A 20601-nucleotide genomic window follows, 5' to 3' on the forward strand; every position below is an offset into this window, starting at 1 on the left:
TTTTTGTTGGTCTAACCTTCTAAGTTTGAAGTTATATTTTTTAGACTGATCCCAATTAAATTTGCAATTTTGGCTGGAACCAAGGTATTCTCATGTTGCACTTTACATTTTCTGACCCCAATCAGTGGCGGAGAAATCCTTTCGGAATGAGGTAGTTTTAACTTTCATTTCTATCTAGAATGCCCCCTTTTGGGGAGCTAGATTTTCCCCACATTAAACAGCGACCTTGTGTTTCACTCTGCCCTCATGGGGAGACAAGTAAATAGGAACGTTGTTCTTATTTTTTTTAATCTCAAATAGTATCTAGAAATTTACAGGAGCATTTCTTTTGTCTGATCCGCTTGGAATAATTATCACAAGTTTGAGATCACATTTTTTGTTTCACTCACGTTCACCCCCCCCCCTAACAAGGCATATCGCCACTTGGATGTACGGGGTTGCTACTTGAGACCATGCCTAGGAAAGATTATGTTGTTTTACGTTACATTGAAACTTCTGCAAATCGGTACAGTCAGGGATGCGGGTAGCAGGAAAGGAATTCCAAAGTCTAGCTGTTCGAGGAAAGAAACTATTAAAATAGTAAGCTTTCTAGCATTTAAGGGCCTCAACAGTGAAGGGGTGTGATTTAATTGCTGAGCGGGTTTGTTGGGGATATGTACGTTGAGGAAGCACAAATGCAGCAAGTTCATCAGAGCACATTCTATTAAAATACTTGTAAAAGAGGCACAGAGATGCAACATCACAGCGATGGGACAGGGGTTAGAGCTTAGTTGACAAAGTGGGAACTATTAGATTGAAGGCTCTTTTTTTAACTCTATCCAAGAGAGAGAGAGAGAGAGAGAGAGACTAGTGGTAGCTGCACCAGCTGAGATGTGGCAACAATACTCCAACAATACATCGCCTTGTTGACGTAAGGATATCCTTGGGTGTGAGTAATCTTTTAGCACGACAGTGGGAACCCGCCTTCTTTACAGCAGCCTTTGCAATGTCCTCTATGTATTTGTTCCAGTTCATATTGCCCGTGAATATTAAGCTGAGGAGTTTAAAGGAAGAATTCTCAGGCAGGGTGCTATTTGTCATGGATATAGGTGGTTAAAGAGGCGTCTTGCAATTGTTAAAGAGAAGCAGCTTAGTCTTACTAGCATTAAATGTTACCATCCATTTACTGTTAACATCCATTCCACTACGGACTGGATACAATTTTCTAACTATTTCTATTTCTGCTATTGTCTTTGATTAGTGTACATCCGTTCTTCCTTCGTGCATGTTATAGAGCGTCAATGGTGTGAGTTCCATTATAGAAACGTTGACTTAATTTGAATAAAATATTTTACGCATCAATTCCAAATACTGCGTTGTGATTTGGTTTTCAGCGGTTTTATTTTGAAATGTTGGAACTAAGATTGATATACCTATCTTGAACACTTGTCTGACCCTATTAAGTTAGAAATAGTGTTTTTGAACTCATTCCTTTAAATTTAAAATTGAAATTTCATTGAGTGTAGCTTTGAATTTCAAATAGTATGGTTTCTTTAAGTTTTATATATTATTACCCATAGTTTTTATCCCCTCGCATTTTTGGCTTGTGTCGGCCCATTAAGTTAGAAATATTATTTTTTGGACGCATTCCATAAAATGGAAATTTGTTATTTGAGCCTTTATGTTGAAATAGAATGATCTGGCCACTACAGTTTTAAATATTATTATCTTGATTTTACCCCGTCGCATTTTTTGTTTGTCTGAGTCCATTAACTTAGAAATATAATTTTTTGGACGCATTCCTTAAAATGGAAATTTGTTATTTGAGCCTTTATGTTGAAATAGAATGGTCTGGCCACTACAGTTTTAAATATTATTATCTTGATTTTACCCCTCGCATTTTTTTTTGTTTGTCTAGTTCCATTAACTTAGAAATATTATTTTTTGGACACATTCCTTAAAATGGAAATTTGTTATTTGAGCCTTTATGTTGAAATAGAATGGTCTGGCCACTACAGTTTTAAATATTATTATCTTGATTTTACCCCGTCGCATTTTTTGTTTGTCTGGGTCCATTAACTTAGAAATATTATTTTTTGGACGCATTCCTTAAAATGGAAATTTGTTATTTGAGCCTTTATGTTGAAATAGAATGATCTGGCCACTACAGTTTTAAATATTATTATCTTGATTTTACCCCGTCGCATTTTTTGTTTGTCTGAGTCCATTAACTTAGAAATATTATTTTTTGGACGCATTCCTTAAAATGGAAATTTGTTATTTGAGCCTTTATGTTGAAATAGACTGGTCTGGCCACTACAGTTTTAAATATTATTATCTTGATTTTACCCCTCGCATTTTTTTTGTTTGTCTAGTTCCATTAACTTAGAAATATTATTTTTTGGACACATTCCTTAAAATGGAAATTTGTTATTTGAGCCTTTATGTTGAAATAGAATGGTCTGGCCACTACAGTTTTAAATATTATTATCTTGATTTTACCCCTCGCATTTTTTGTTTGTCTGGGTCCATTAACTTAGAAATATTATATTTGGACGCATTCCTTAAAATGGAAATTTGTTATTTGAGCCTTTATGTTGAAATAGAATGATCTGGCCACTACAGTTTTAAATATTATTATCTTGATTTTACCCCGTCGCATTTTTTGTTTGTCTGAGTCCATTAACTTAGAAATACAATTTTTTGGACGCATTCCTTAAAATGGAAATTTGTTATTTGAGCCTTTATGTTGAAATAGAATGGTCTGGCCACTACAGTTTTAAATATTATTATCTTGATTTTACCCCTCGCATTTTTTTTGTTTGTCTAGTTCCATTAACTTAGAAATATTATTTTTTGGACGCATTCCTTAAAATGGAATTTTGTTATTTGAGCCTTTATGTTGAAATAGAATGGTCTGGCCACTACAGTTTTAAATATTATAATCTTGATATTACCCCTCGCATTTTTTGTTTGTCTGGGTCCATTAACTTAGAAATATTATTGTTTGGACGCATTCCTTAAAATGGAAATTTGTTATTTGAGCCTTTATGTTGAAATAGAATGGTCTGGCTACGACAGTTTTAAATATTATTATCTTGATTTTACCCCTCGCATTTTTTGTTTGTCTAGTTCCATTAACTTAGAAATATTATTTTTTGGACGCATTCCTTAAAATGGAAATTTGTTATTTGAGCCTTTATGTTGAAATAGAATGGTCTGGTCACTTAATTTTTAAATATTATTATCTTGATTTTACCCCTCGCATTTTTTGTTTGTCTGAGTCCATTAACTTAGAAATATTATTTTTTGGACGCATTCCTTAAAATGGAAATTTGTTATTTGAGCCTTTATGTTGAAAAAGAATGGTATGGCCACTACAGTTTTAAATATTATTATCTTGATTTTACCCCTCGCATTTTTTGTTTGTCTAGTTCCATTAACTTAGAAATATTATTTTTTGGACGCATTCCTTAAAATGGAAATTTTGTTATTTGAGCCTTTATGTTGAAATAGAATTGTCTGGCTACTACAGTTTTAAATATTATTATCTTGATTTTTCCCCTCGCATTTTTTGTTAGTCTAGTACCATTAACTTAGAAATATTATTTTTTGGACGCATTCCTTAAAATGGAAATTTGTTATTTGAGCCTTTATGTTGAAATAGAATGGTCTGGTCACTTAATTTTTAAATATTATTATCTTGATTTTACCCCTCGAATTTTTTGTTTGTCTGAGTCCATTAACTTAGAAATATTATTGTTTGGACGCATTCCTTAAAATGGAAATTTTGTTATTTGAGCATTTATGTTGAAATAGGATTGTCTGGCCACTATAGTTTTAAATATTATTATCTTGATTTTACCCCGTCGCATTTTTTGTTTGTCTAGTTCCATTAACTTAGAAATATTATTGTTTGAACGCATTCCTTAAAATGGAAATTTTTTATTTGAGCATTTATGTTGAAATAGAATGGTCTGGCCACTACAGTTTTAAATATTATTATCTTGATTTTACCCCTCGCATTTTTTGTTTGTCTAGTTCCATTAACTTAGAAATATTATTTTTGGACGCATTCCTTAAAATGGACATTTTGTTATTTGAGCCTTTATGTTGAAATAGAATGGTCTGGCCACTACAGTTTTAAATATTATTATCTTGATTTTACCCCTCGCATTTTTTGTTTGTCTGGGTCCATTAACTTAGAAATATTATTTTTTGGACGCATTCCTTAAAATGGAAATTTGTTATTTGAGCCTTTATGTTAAATAGAATGGTCTGGTCACTTAATTTTTAAATATTATTATCTTGATTTTACCCCTCGCATTTTTTGTTTGTCTAGTTCCATTAACTTAGAAATATTATTGTTTGGACGCATTCTTTAAAATTAAAATTTTGTTATTTGAGCATTTATGTTGAAATAGACTGGTCTGGCCACTACAGTTTTAAAAATTATTATCTTGATTTTACCCCTCGCATTTTTTGTTTGTCTGAGTCCATTAACTTAGAAATATTATTGTTTGGACGCATTCCTTAAAATGGAAATTTGTTATTTGAGCCTTTATGTTGAAATAGAATGGTCTGGTCACTTAATTTTTAAATATTATTATCTTGATTTTACCCCTCGCATTTTTTGTATGTCTAGTTCCATTAACTTAGAAATATTATTGTTTGGACGCATTCTTTAAAATTAAAATTTTGTTATTTGAGCATTTATGTTGAAATAGACTGGTCTGGCCACTACAGTTTTAAATATTATTATCTTGATTTTACCCCTCGCATTTTTTGTTTGTCTAGTTCCATTAACTTAGAAATATTATTGTTTGAACGCATTCCTTTAAATGGAAATTTTGTTATTTGAGCATTTATGTTGAAATAGAATGGTCTGGCCACTACAGATTTAAATATTATTATCTTGATTTTACCCCTCGCATTTTTTGTTTGTCTAGTTCCATTAACTTAGAAATATAATTTTTTGGACGTATTCCTTAAAATGGAAATTTTGTTATTTGAGAATTTATGTTGAAATAGAATGGTCTGGCCACTACAGTTTTAAATATTATTATCTTGATTTTACCCCTCGCATTTTTTGTTTATCTAGTTCCATTAACTTAGAAATATTATTGTTTGAACGCATTCCTTAAAATGGAAATTTTTTATTTGAGCCTTTATGTTGAAATAGAATGGTCTGGCCACTACAGTTTTAAATATTATTATCTTGAATTTACCCCTCGCATTTTTTGTTTGTCTAGTTCCATTAACTTAGAAATATTATTTTTTGGACGCATTCCTTAAAAAGGAAATTTTTTATTTGAGCCTTTATGTTGAAATAGAATGGTCTGGCCACTACAGTTTTAAATATTATTATCTTGATTTTACCCCTCGCATTTTTTGTTTGTCTAGTTCCATTAACTTAGAAATATAATTTTTTGGACGCATTCCTTAAAATGGAAATTTGTTATTTGAGCCTTTATGTTGAAATAGAATGGTCTGGCCACTACGGTTTTAAATATTATTATCTTGATTTTACCCCGTCGCATTTTTTGTTTGTCTAGTTCCATTAACTTAGAAATATTATTGTTTGGACGCATTCCTTAAAATGGAAATTTGTTATTTGAGCCTTTATGTTGAAATAGAATGGTCTGGCCACTACAGTTTTAAATATTATTATCTTGATTTTACCCCTCGCATTTTTTGTTTATCTAGTTCCATTAACTTAGAAATATTATTGTTTGGACGCATTCCTTAAAATAGAAATTTTGTTATTTGAGCATTTATGTTGAAATAGAATAGTCTGGACACTACAGTTTTAAATATTATTATCTTGATTTTAACCCTCGTATTTTTTGTTTGTCTGGGTCCATTAACTTAGTAATATTATTTTTTGGACTCATTCCTTAAAATGGAAATTTTGTTATTTGAGCCTTTATGTTGAAATAGAATGGTCTGGCTATTACAGTTTTAAATATTATTATCTTGATTTTACCCCTCGCATTTTTTGTTTGTCTAGTTCCATTAACTTAGAAATATTATTTTTTGGACGCATTCCTTAAAATGGAAATTTTGTTATTTGAGCCTTTATGTTGAAATAGAATGGTCTGGTAACTTAATTTTTAAATATTATTATCTTGATTTTACCCCGTCGCATTTTTTGTTTGTCTAGTTCAATTAACTTAGAAATATTATTTTTTGGACGTATTCCTTAAAATGGAAATTTTGTTATTTGAGCATTTATGTTGAAATAGAATGGTCTGGCCACTACAGTTTTAAATATTATTATCTTGATTTTACCCCTCGCATTTTTTGTTTGTATAGTTCCATTAACTTAGAAATATTATTGTTTGAACGCATTCCTTAAAATGGAAATTTGTTATTTGAGCCTTTATGTTGAAATAGAATGGTCTGGCCACTACAGTTTTAAATATTATTATCTTGAATTTACCCCTCGCATTTTTTGTTTGTCTAGTTCCATTAACTTAGAAATATTATTTTTTGGACGCATTCCTTAAAAAGGAAATTTTTTATTTGAGCCTTTATGTTGAAATAGAATGGTCTTGCCACTACAGTTTTAAATATTATTATCTTGATTTTACCCCTCGCATTTTTTGTTTGTCTAGTTCCATTAACTTAGAAATATTATTTTTTGGACGCATTCCTTAAAATGGAAATTTGTTATTTGAGCCTTTATGTTGAAATATAATGGTCTGGCCACTACAGTTTTAAATATTATTATCTTGATTTTACCCCGTCGCATTTTTTGTTTGTCTAGTTCCATTAACTTAGAAATATTATTTTTTGGACGCATTCCTTAAAATGGAAATTTGTTATTTGAGCCTTTATGTTGAAATAGAATGGTCTGGCCACTACAGTTTTAAATATTATTATCTTGATTTTACCCTCGCATTTTTTGTTTGTCTTGTTCCATTAACTTAGAAATATTATTGTTTGAACGCATTCCTTAAAATGGAAATTTTGTTATTTGAGCATTTATGTTTAAATAGAATGGTCTGGCCACTACAGTTTTAAATATTATTATCTTGATTTTACCCCTCGCATTTTTTGTTTGTCTTGTTCCATTAACTTAGAAATATTATTGTTTGAACGCATTCCTTAAAATGGAAATTTTTTTATTTGAGCATTTATGTTTAAATAGAATGGTCTGGCCACTACACTTTTAAATATTATTATCTTGATTTTACCCCTCGCATTTTTTGTTTGTCTAGTTCCATTAACTTAGAAATATTATTTTTTGGACGCATTCCTTAAAATGGAAATTTGTTATTTGAGCCTTTATGTTGAAATAGAATCGTCTGGCCACTACAGTTTTAAATATTATTATCTTGATTTTACCCCTCGCATTTTTTGTTTGTCTAGTTCCATTAACTTAGAAATATTATTGTTTGGACGCATTCCTTAAAATGGAAATTTGTTATTTGAGCCTTTATGTTGAAATAGAATCGTCTGGCCACTACAGTTTTAAATATTATTATCTTGATTTTACCCCTCGCATTTTTTGTTTGTCTAGTTCCATTAACTTAGAAATATTATTGTTTGGACGCATTCCTTAAAATAGAAATTTTGTTATTTGAGCATTTATGTTGAAATAGAATAGTCTGGACACTACAGTTTTAAATATTATTATCTTGATTGTTCCCCTCGTATTTTTTGTTTGTCTGGGTCCATTAACTTAGAAATATTATTTTTTGGACTCATTCCTTAAAATGGAAATTTTGTTATTTGAGCCTTTATGTTGAAATAGAATGGTCTGGCTATTACAGTTTTAAATATTATTATCTTGATTTTACCCCTCGCATTTTTTGTTTGTCTAGTTCCATTAACTTAGAAATATTATTTTTTGAACGCATTCCTTAAAATAGAATTTTGTTATTTGAGCCTTTATGTTGAAATAGAATGGTCTGGTAACTTAATTTTTAAATATTATTATCTTGATTTTACCCCTCGCATTTTTTGTATGTCTAGTTCCATTAACTTAGAAATATTATTGTTTGGACGCATTCTTTAAAATTAAAATTTTGTTATTTGAGCATTTATGTTGAAATAGAATGGTCTGGCCACTACAGTTTTAAATATTATTATCTTGATTTTACCCCTCGCATTTTTTGTTTGTCTAGTTCCATTAACTTAGAAATATTATTGTTTGAACGCATTCCTTTAAATGGAAATTTTGTTATTTGAGCATTTATGTTGAAATAGAATGGTCTGCCACTACAGTTTTAAATATTATTATCTTGATTTTACCCCGTCGCATTTTTTGTTTGTCTAGTTCCATTAACTTAGAAATATTATTTTTTGGACGCATTCCTTAAAATGGAAATTTGTTATTTGAGCCTTTATGTTGAAATAGAATGGTCTGGCCACTACAGTTTTAAATATTATTATCTTGATTTTACCCCTCGCATTTTTTGTTTGTCTAGTTCCATTAACTTAGAAATATTATTTTTTGGACTCATTCCTTAAAATTGAAATTTTGTTATTTGAGCATTTATGTTGAAATAGAATGGTCTGGCCACTACAGTTTTAAATATTATTATCTTGATTTTACCCCTCGCATTTTTTGTTTGTCTTGTTCCATTAACTTAGAAATATTATTGTTTGAACGCATTCCTTAAAATGGAAATTTTGTTATTTGAGCATTTATGTTTAAATAGAATGGTCTGGCCACTACAGTTTTAAATATTATTATCTTGATTTTACCCCTCGCATTTTTTGTTTGTCTTGTTCCATTAACTTAGAAATATTATTGTTTGAACGCATTCCTTAAAATGGAAATTTTTTTATTTGAGCATTTATGTTTAAATAGAATGGTCTGGCCACTACAGTTTTAAATATTATTATCTTGATTTTACCCCTCGCATTTTTTGTTTGTCTAGTTCCATTTACTTAGAAATATTATTTTTTGGACGCATTCCTTAAAATGGAAATTTGTTATTTGAGCCTTTATGTTGAAATAGAATCGTCTGGCCACTACAGTTTTAAATATTATTATCTTGATTTTACCCCTCGCATTTTTTGTTTGTCTAGTTCCATTAACTCAGAAATATTATTGTTTGGACGCATTCCTTAAAATAGAAATTTTGTTATTTGAGCATTTATGTTAAATAGAATAGTCTGGACACTACAGTTTTAAATATTATTATCTTGATTTTACCCCTCGTATTTTTTGTTTGTCTGGGTCCATTAACTTAGAAATATTATTTTTTGGACTCATTCCTAAAAATGGAAATTTTGTTATTTGAGCCTTTATGTTGAAATAGAATGGTCTGGCTATTACAGTTTTAAATATTATTATCTTGATTTTACCCCTCGCATTTTTTGTTTGTCTAGTTCCATTAACTTAGAAATATTATTTTTTGGACGCATTCCTTAAAATGGAAATTTTGTTATTTGAGCCTTTATGTTGAAATAGAATGGTCTGGTAACTTAATTTTTAAATATTATTATCTTGATTTTACCCCTCGCATTTTTTGTATGTCTAGTTCCATTAACTTAGAAATATTATTGCTTGGACGCATTCTTTAAAATTAAAATTTTGTTATTTGAGCATTTATGTTGAAATAGAATGGTCTGGCCACTACAGTTTTAAATATTATTATCTTGATTTTACCCCTCGCATTTTTTGTTTGTCTAGTTCCATTAACTTAGAAATATTATTGTTTGGACGCATTCCTTAAAATGGAAATTTGTTATTTGAGCCTTTATGTTGAAATAGAATCGTCTGGTCACTACAGTTTTAAATATTATTATCTTGATTTTACCCCTCGCATTTTTTGTTTGTCTAGTTCCATTAACTTAGAAATATTATTGTTTGGACGCATTCCTTAAAATAGAAATTTTGTTATTTGAGCATTTATGTTGAAATAGAATAGTCTGGACACTACAGTTTTAAATATTATTATCTTGATTGTACCCCTCGTATTTTTTGTTTGTCCTGGTCCATTAACTTAGAAATATTATTTTTTGGACTCATTCCTTAAAATGGAAATTTTGTTATTTGAGCCTTTATGTTGAAATAGAATGGTCTGGCTATTACAGTTTTAAATATTATTATCTTGATTTTACCCCTCGCATTTTTTGTTTGTCTAGTTCCATTAACTTAGAAATATTATTTTTTGGACGCATTCCTTAAAATGGAAATGTTGTTATTTGAGCCTTTATGTTGAAATAGAATGGTCTGGTAACTTAATTTTTAAATATTATTATCTTGATTTTACCCCTCGCATTTTTTGTATGTCTAGTTCCATTAACTTAGAAATATTATTGTTTGGACGCATTCTTTAAAATTAAAATTTTGTTATTTGAGCATTTATGTTGAAATAGAATGGTCTGGCCACTACAGTTTTAAATATTATTATCTTGATTTTACCCCTCGCATTTTTTGTTTGTCTAGTTCCATTAACTTAGAAATATTATTGTTTGAACGCATTCCTTTAAATGGAAATTTTGTTATTTGAGCATTTATGTTGAAATAGAATGGTCTGCCACTACAGTTTTAAATATTATTATCTTGATTTTACCCCGTCGCATTTTTTGTTTGTCTAGTTCCATTAACTTAGAAATATTATTTTTTGGACGCATTCCTTAAAATGGAAATTTGTTATTTGAGCCTTTATGTTGAAATAGAATGGTCTGGCCACTACAGTTTTAAATATTATTATCTTGATTTTACCCCTCGCATTTTTTGTTTGTCTAGTTCCATTAACTTAGAAATATTATTTTTTGGACTCATTCCTTAAAATTGAAATTTTGTTATTTGAGCATTTATGTTGAAATAGAATGGTCTGGCCACTACAGTTTTAAATATTATTATCTTGATTTTACCCCTCGTATTTTTTGTTTGTCTAGTTCCATTAACTTAGAAATATTATTTTTTGGACGCATTTCTTAAAATGGAAATTTGTTATTTGAGCCTTTATGTTGAAATAGAATGGTCTGGCCACTACAGTTTTAAATATTATTATCTTGATTTTACCCCCCTCGCATTTGTTGTTTTTCTGGGTCCATTAACTTAGAAATATTATTTTTTGGACGTATTCCTTAAAATGGAAATTTTGTTATTTGAGCATTTATGTTGAAATAGAATGGTCTGGCCACTACAGTTTTAAATATTATTATCTTGATTTTACCACTTGCATTTTTTGTTTGATCTAGTTCCATTAACTTAGAAATATTATTGTTTGAACGCATTCCTTAAAATGGAAATTTTTTATTTGAGCCTTTATGTTGAAATAGAATGGTCTGGCCACTACAGTTTTAAATATTATTATCTTGAATTTACCCCTCGCATTTTTTGTTTGTCTAGTTCCATTAACTTAGAAATATTATTGTTTGGACGCATTCCTTTAAAAGGAAATTGTTTATTTGAGCCTTTATGTTGAAATAGAATGGTCTGGTCACTTAATTTTTAAATATTATTATCTTGATTTTACCCCTCGCATTTTTTGTATGTCTAGTTCCATTAACTTAGAAATATTATCGTTTGAACGCATTCCTTTAAATGGAAATTTTGTTATTTGAGCATTTATGTTGAAATAGAATGGTCTGGCCACTACAGTTTTAAATATTATTATCTTGATTTTACCCCTCGCATTTTTTGTTTGTCCAGTTCAATTTACTTAGAAATATTATTGTTTGAACGCATTCCTTTAAATGGAAATTTTGTTATTAGAGCATTTGTGTTGAAATAGAATGGTCTGGCCACTACAGTTTTAAATATTATTATCTTGATTTTACCCCTCGCATTTTTTATTTGTCTAGTTCCATTAACTTAGAAATATTATTTTTTGGACGCATTCCTTAAAATGGAAATTTGTTATTTGAGCCTTTATGTTGAAATAGAATGGTCTGGCCACTACAGTTTTAAATATTATTATCTTGATTTTACCCCTCGCATTTTTTGTTTGTCTAGGTCCATTAACTTAGAAATATTATTTTTTGGACTCATTCCTTAAAATGGAAATTTTGTTATTTGAGCCTTTATGTTGAAATAGAATGGTCTGGCCACTACAGTTTTAAATATTATTATCTTGATTTTACACCTCGTTTTTTTTGTTTGTCTAGTTCCATTAACTTAGAAATATTATTGTTTGGACGCATTCCTTAAAATGCAAATTTTGTTATTTGAGCCTTTATGTTGAAATAGAATGGTCTGGCCACTACAGTTTTAAATATTATTATCTTGATTTTACCCCTCGCATTTTTTTTTGTTTGTCTAGTTCCATTAACTTAGAAATATTATTTTTTGGACACATTCCTTAAAATGGAAATTGTTTATTTGAGCCTTTATGTTGAAATAGAATGGTCTGGCCACTACAGTTTTAAATATTATTATCTTGATTTTACCCCTCGCATTTTTTGTTTGTCTGGGTCCATTAACTTAGAAATATTATTTTAAGGACGCATTCCTTAAAATGGAAATTTGTTATTTGAGCATTTATGTTAAATAGAATGATCTGGCCACTACAGTTTTAAATATTATTATCTTGATTTTACCCCGTCGCATTTTTTGTTTGTCTGAGTCCATTAACTTAGAAATATAATTTTTTGGACGCATTCCTTAAAATGGAAATTTGTTATTTGAGCCTTTATGTTGAAATAGAATGGTCTGGCCACTACAGTTTTAAATATTATTATCTTGATTTTACCCCTCGCATTTTTTGTTTGTCTAGTTCCATTAACTTAGAAATATTATTGTTTGGACGCATTCCTTAAAAAGGAAATTGTTTATTTGAGCCTTTATGTTGAAATAGAATGGTCTGGCCACTACAGTTTTAAATATTATTATCTTGATTTTACCCCTCGCATTTTTTGTTTGTCTAGTTCCATTAACTTAGAAATATTATTTTTTGGACGCATTCCTTAAAATGGAAATTTTGTTATTTGAGCCTTTATGTTGAAATAGAATGGTCTTGCTACTACAGTTTTAAATATTATTATCTTGATTTTACACCTCGCATTTTTTATTTGTCTTGTACAATTAACTTAGAAATATTATTTTTGGACGCATTCCTTAAAATGGAAATTTGTTATTTGAGCCTTTATGTTGAAATAGAATGGTCTGGCCACTACAGTTTTAAATATTATTATCTTGATTTTACCCCTCGCATTTTTTGTTTGTCTAGTTCCATTAACTTAGAAATATTATTTTTTGGACGCATTCCTTAAAATGGAAATTTGTTATTTGAGCCTTTATGTTGAAAAAGAATGGTCTGGTCACTTAATTTTTAAATATTATTATCTTGATTTTACCCCTCGCATTTTTTGTATGTCTAGTTCCATTAACTTAGAAATATTATTGTTTGAACGCATTCCTTTAAATGGAAATTTTGTTATTTGAGCATTTATGTTGAAATAGAATGGTCTGGCCACTACAGTTTGAAATATTATTATCTTGATTTTACCCCTCGCATTTTTTGTTTGTCCAGTTCAATTTACTTAGAAATATTATTGTTTGAACGCATTCCTTTAAATGGAAATTTTGTTATTTGAGCATTTGTGTTGAAATAGAATGGTCTGGCCACTACAGTTTTAAATATTATTATCTTGATTTTACCCCTCGCATTTTTTATTTGTCTAGTTCCATTAACTTAGAAATATTATTTTTTGGACGCATTCCTTAAAATGGAAATTTGTTATTTGAGCCTTTATGTTGAAATAGAATGGTCTGGCCACTACAGTTTTAAATATTATTATCTTGATTTTACCCCTCGCATTTTTTGTTTGTCTAGGTCCATTAACTTAGAAATATTATTTTTTGGACTCATTCCTTAAAATGGAAATTTTGTTATTTGAGCCTTTATGTTGAAATAGAATGGTCTGGCCACTACATTTTTAAATATTATTATCTTGATTTTACACCTCGTTTTTTTTGTTTGTCTAGTTCCATTAACTTAGAAATATTATTGTTTGGACGCATTCCTTAAAATGCAAATTTTGTTATTTGAGCCTTTATGTTGAAATAGAATGGTCTGGCCACTACAGTTTTAAATATTATTATCTTGATTTTACCCCTCGTATTTTTTGTTTGTCTAGTTCCATTAACTTAGAAATATTATTTTTTGGACGCATTTCTTAAAATGGAAATTTGTTATTTGAGCCTTTATGTTGAAATAGAATGGTCTGGCCACTACAGTTTTAAATATTATTATCTTGATTTTACCCCCCTCGCATTTGTTGTTTTTCTGGGTCCATTAACTTAGAAATATTATTTTTTGGACGTATTCCTTAAAATGGAAATTTTGTTATTTGAGCATTTATGTTGAAATAGAATGGTCTGGCCACTACAGTTTTAAATATTATTATCTTGATTTTACCACTTGCATTTTTTGTTTGATCTAGTTCCATTAACTTAGAAATATTATTGTTTGAACGCATTCCTTAAAATGGAAATTTTTTATTTGAGCCTTTATGTTGAAATAGAATGGTCTGGCCACTACAGTTTTAAATATTATTATCTTGAATTTACCCCTCGCATTTTTTGTTTGTCTAGTTCCATTAACTTAGAAATATTATTGTTTGGACGCATTCCTTTAAAAGGAAATTGTTTATTTGAGCCTTTATGTTGAAATAGAATGGTCTGGTCACTTAATTTTTAAATATTATTATCTTGATTTTACCCCTCGCATTTTTTGTATGTCTAGTTCCATTAACTTAGAAATATTATCGTTTGAACGCATTCCTTTAAATGGAAATTTTGTTATTTGAGCATTTATGTTGAAATAGAATGGTCTGGCCACTACAGTTTTAAATATTATTATCTTGATTTTACCCCTCGCATTTTTTGTTTGTCCAGTTCAATTTACTTAGAAATATTATTGTTTGAACGCATTCCTTTAAATGGAAATTTTGTTATTAGAGCATTTGTGTTGAAATAGAATGGTCTGGCCACTACAGTTTTAAATATTATTATCTTGATTTTACCCCTCGCATTTTTTATTTGTCTAGTTCCATTAACTTAGAAATATTATTTTTTGGACGCATTCCTTAAAATGGAAATTTGTTATTTGAGCCTTTATGTTGAAATAGAATGGTCTGGCCACTACAGTTTTAAATATTATTATCTTGATTTTACCCCTCGCATTTTTTGTTTGTCTAGGTCCATTAACTTAGAAATATTATTTTTTGGACTCATTCCTTAAAATGGAAATTTTGTTATTTGAGCCTTTATGTTGAAATAGAATGGTCTGGCCACTACAGTTTTAAATATTATTATCTTGATTTTACACCTCGTTTTTTTTGTTTGTCTAGTTCCATTAACTTAGAAATATTATTGTTTGGACGCATTCCTTAAAATGCAAATTTTGTTATTTGAGCCTTTATGTTGAAATAGAATGGTCTGGCCACTACAGTTTTAAATATTATTATCTTGATTTTACCCCTCGCATTTTTTTTTGTTTGTCTAGTTCCATTAACTTAGAAATATTATTTTTTGGACACATTCCTTAAAATGGAAATTGTTTATTTGAGCCTTTATGTTGAAATAGAATGGTCTGGCCACTACAGTTTTAAATATTATTATCTTGATTTTACCCCTCGCATTTTTTGTTTGTCTGGGTCCATTAACTTAGAAATATTATTTTAAGGACGCATTCCTTAAAATGGAAATTTGTTATTTGAGCATTTATGTTAAATAGAATGATCTGGCCACTACAGTTTTAAATATTATTATCTTGATTTTACCCCGTCGCATTTTTTGTTTGTCTGAGTCCATTAACTTAGAAATATAATTTTTTGGACGCATTCCTTAAAATGGAAATTTGTTATTTGAGCCTTTATGTTGAAATAGAATGGTCTGGCCACTACAGTTTTAAATATTATTATCTTGATTTTACCCCTCGCATTTTTTGTTTGTCTAGTTCCATTAACTTAGAAATATTATTGTTTGGACGCATTCCTTAAAAAGGAAATTGTTTATTTGAGCCTTTATGTTGAAATAGAATGGTCTGGCCACTACAGTTTTAAATATTATTATCTTGATTTTACCCCTCGCATTTTTTGTTTGTCTAGTTCCATTAACTTAGAAATATTATTTTTTGGACGCATTCCTTAAAATGGAAATTTTGTTATTTGAGCCTTTATGTTGAAATAGAATGGTCTTGCTACTACAGTTTTAAATATTATTATCTTGATTTTACACCTCGCATTTTTTATTTGTCTTGTACAATTAACTTAGAAATATTATTTTTGGACGCATTCCTTAAAATGGAAATTTGTTATTTGAGCCTTTATGTTGAAATAGAATGGTCTGGCCACTACAGTTTTAAATATTATTATCTTGATTTTACCCCTCGCATTTTTTGTTTGTCTAGTTCCATTAACTTAGAAATATTATTTTTTGGACGCATTCCTTAAAATGGAAATTTGTTATTTGAGCCTTTATGTTGAAATAGAATGGTCTGGTCACTTAATTTTTAAATATTATTATCTTGATTTTACCCCTCGCATTTTTTGTATGTCTAGTTCCATTAACTTAGAAATATTATTGTTTGAACGCATTCCTTTAAATGGAAATTTTGTTATTTGAGCATTTATGTTGAAATAGAATGGTCTGGCCACTACAGTTTGAAATATTATTATCTTGATTTTACCCCTCGCATTTTTTGTTTGTCCAGTTCAATTTACTTAGAAATATTATTGTTTGAACGCATTCCTTTAAATGGAAATTTTGTTATTTGAGCATTTGTGTTGAAATAGAATGGTCTGGCCACTACAGTTTTAAATATTATTATCTTGATTTTACCCCTCGCATTTTTTATTTGTCTAGTTCCATTAACTTAGAAATATTATTTTTTGGACGCATTCCTTAAAATGGAAATTTGTTATTTGAGCCTTTATGTTGAAATAGAATGGTCTGGCCACTACAGTTTTAAATATTATTATCTTGATTTTACCCCTCGCATTTTTTGTTTGTCTAGGTCCATTAACTTAGAAATATTATTTTTTGGACTCATTCCTTAAAATGGAAATTTTGTTATTTGAGCCTTTATGTTGAAATAGAATGGTCTGGCCACTACAGTTTTAAATATTATTATCTTGATTTTACACCTCGTTTTTTTTGTTTGTCTAGTTCCATTAACTTAGAAATATTATTGTTTGGACGCATTCCTTAAAATGCAAATTTTGTTATTTGAGCCTTTATGTTGAAATAGAATGGTCTGGCCACTACAGTTTTAAATATTATTATCTTGATTTTACCCCTCGCATTTTTTTTGTTTGTCTAGTTCCATTAACTTAGAAATATTATTTTTTGGACACATTCCTTAAAATGGAAATTGTTTATTTGAGCCTTTATGTTGAAATAGAATAGTCTGGCCACTACAGTTTTAAATATTATTATCTTGATTTTACCCCTCGCATTTTTTGTTTGTCTGGGTCCATTAACTTAGAAATATTATTTTAAGGACGCATTCCTTAAAATGGAAATTTGTTATTTGAGCATTTATGTTAAATAGAATGATCTGGCCACTACAGTTTTAAATATTATTATCTTGATTTTACCCCGTCGCATTTTTTGTTTGTCTGAGTCCATTAACTTAGAAATATAATTTTTTGGACGCATTCCTTAAAATGGAAATTTGTTATTTGAGCCTTTATGTTGAAATAGAATGGTCTGGCCACTACAGTTTTAAATATTATTATCTTGATTTTACCCCTCGCATTTTTTTTGTTTGTCTAGTTCCATTAACTTAGAAATATTATTTTTTGGACACATTCCTTAAAATGGAAATTTTTTATTTGAGCCTTTATGTTGAAATAGAATGGTTTGGCCACTACAGTTTTAAATATTATTATCTTGATTTTACCCCTCGCATTTTTTGTTTGTCTGGGTCCATTAACTTAGAAATATTATTTTTTGGACGCATTCCTTAAAATGGAAATTTGTTATTTGAGCCTTTATGTTGAAATAGAATGATATGGCCACTACAGTTTTAAATATTATTATCTTGATTTTACCCCGTCGCATTTTTTGTTTGTCTGAGTCCATTAACTTAGAAATATTATTTTTTGGACGCATTCCTTAAAATGGAAATTTGTTATTTGAGCTTTTATGTTGAAATAGAATGGTCTGGCCACTACAGTTTTAAATATTATTATCTTGATTTTACCCCTCGCATTTTTTTTGTTTGTCTAGTTCCATTAACTTAGAAATATTTTTTTTGGACGCATTCCTTAAAATGGAAATTTGTTATTTGAGCCTTTATGTTGAAATAGAATGGTCTGGCCACTACATTTTTAAATATTATTATCTTGATTTTACCCCTCGCATTTTTTGTTTGTCTGGGTCCATTAACTTAGAAATATTATTGTTTGGACGCATTCCTTAAAATGGAAATTTTTTATTTGAGCCTTTATGTTGAAATAGAATTGTCTGGCTACAACAATTTTAAATATTATTATCTTGATTTTACCCCTCGCATTTTTTGTTTGTCTAGTTCCATTAACTTAGAAATATTATTTTTTGGACGCATTCCTTAAAATGGAAATTTGTTATTTGAGCCTTTATGTTGAAATAGAATGGTCTGGTCACTTAATTTTAAAATATTATTATCTTGATTTTACCCCTCGCATTTTTTGTTTGTCTGAGTCCATTAACTTAGAAATATTATTTTTTGGACGCATTCCTTAAAATGGAAATTTTTTATTTGAGCCTTTATGTTGAAAAAGAATGGTATGGCCACTACAGTTGTAAATATTATTATCTTGATTTTACCCCTCGCATTTTTTGTTTGTCTAGTTCCATTCACTTAGAAATATCATTTTTTGGACGCATTCCTTAAAATGGAAATTTTGTTATTTGAGCCTTTATGTTGAAATAGAATTGTCTGGCCACTACAGTTTTAAATATTATTATCTTGATTTTACCCCTCGCATTTTTTGTTAGTCTAGTACCATTAACTTAGAAATATTATTTTTTGGACGCATTCCTTAAAATGGAAATTTGTTATTTGAGCCTTTATGTTGAAATAGAATTGTCTGGTCACTTAATTTTTAAATATTATTATCTTGATTTTACCCCTCGCATTTTTTGTTTGTCTGAGTCCATTAACTTAGAAATATTATTTTTTGGACGCATTCCTTAAAATTGAAATTTTGTTATTTGAGCATTTATGTTGAAATAGAATGGTCTGGCCACTACAGTTTTAAATATTATTATCTTGATTTTACCCCTCGCATTTTTTGTTTGTCTAGTTCCATTAACTTAGAAATATTATTTTTTGGACGCATTTCTTAAAATGGAAATTTGTTATTTGAGCCTTTATGTTGAAATAGAATGGTCTGGCCACTACAGTTTTAAATATTATTATCTTGATTTTATCCCCCTCGCATTTTTTGTTTTTCTGGGTCCATTAACTTAGAAATATTATTTTTTGGACGTATTCCTTAAAATGGAAATTTTGTTATTTGAGCATTTATGTTGAAATAGAATGGTCTGGCCACTACAGTTTTAAATATTATTATCTTGATTTTACCCCGTGCATTTTTTGTTTGTCTAGTTCCATTAACTTAGAAATATTATTGTTTGAACGCATTCCTTAAAATGGAAATTTTTTATTTGAGCCTTTATGTTGAAATAGAATGGTCTGGCCACTACAGTTTTAAATATTATTATCTTGAATTTACCCCTCGCATTTTTTGTTTGTCTAGTTCCATTAACTTAGAAATATTATTTTTTGGACGCATTCCTTAAAAAGGAAATTGTTTATTTGAGCCTTTATGTTGAAATAGAATGGTCTGGCCACTACAGTTTTAAATATTATTATCTTGATTTTACCCCTCGCATTTTTTGTTTGTCTAGTTCCATTAACTTAGAAATATTATTTTTTGGACGCATTCCTTAAAATGGAAATTTTTTATTTGAGCCTTTATGTTTAAATAGAAAGGTCTGGCTACTACAGTTTTCAATATTATTATCTTGATTTTACCCCTCGCATTTTTTGTTTGTCTAGTTCCATTAACTTAGAAATATTATTTTTTAAACGCATTTCTTAAAAGGGAAATTTGTTATTTGAGCCTTTATGTTGAAATAGAATGGTCTGGCCACTACAGTTTTAAATATTATTATCTTGATTTTACCCCTCGCATTTTTTGTTTGTCTAGTTCCATTAACTTAGAAATATTATTGTTTGAACGCATTCCTTAAAATGGAAATTTTGTTATTTGAGCCTTTATGTTGAAATAGAATGGTCTGGCCACTACAGTTTTAAATATTATTATCTTGAATTTACCCCTCGCATTTTTTGTTTGTCTAGTTCCATTAACTTAGAAATATTATTTTTTGGACGCATTCCTTAAAATGGAAATTTGTTATTTGAGCCTTTATGTTGAAATAGAATGGTCTGGCCACTACAGTTTAAATATTATTATCTTGATTTTACCCCCTCGCATTTTTTGTTTGTCTAGTTCCATTAACCTAGAAATATTATTTTTTCGACGTATTCCTTAAAATGGAAATTTTGTTATTTGAGCTTTTGTGTTGAAATAGAATGGTCTGGCCACTACAGTTTTAAATATTATTATCTTGATTTTACCCCGTCGCATTTTTTGTTTGTCTAGTTCCATTAACTTAGAAATATTATTTTTTGGACGTATTCCTTAAAATGGAAA

The sequence above is a fragment of the Euprymna scolopes genome, chromosome 40 (genome assembly GCF_053919585.1).
Source record: "Euprymna scolopes isolate OS-2025 chromosome 40, ASM5391958v1, whole genome shotgun sequence".
Taxonomy (NCBI): Eukaryota; Metazoa; Mollusca; class Cephalopoda; order Sepiida; family Sepiolidae; genus Euprymna; species Euprymna scolopes.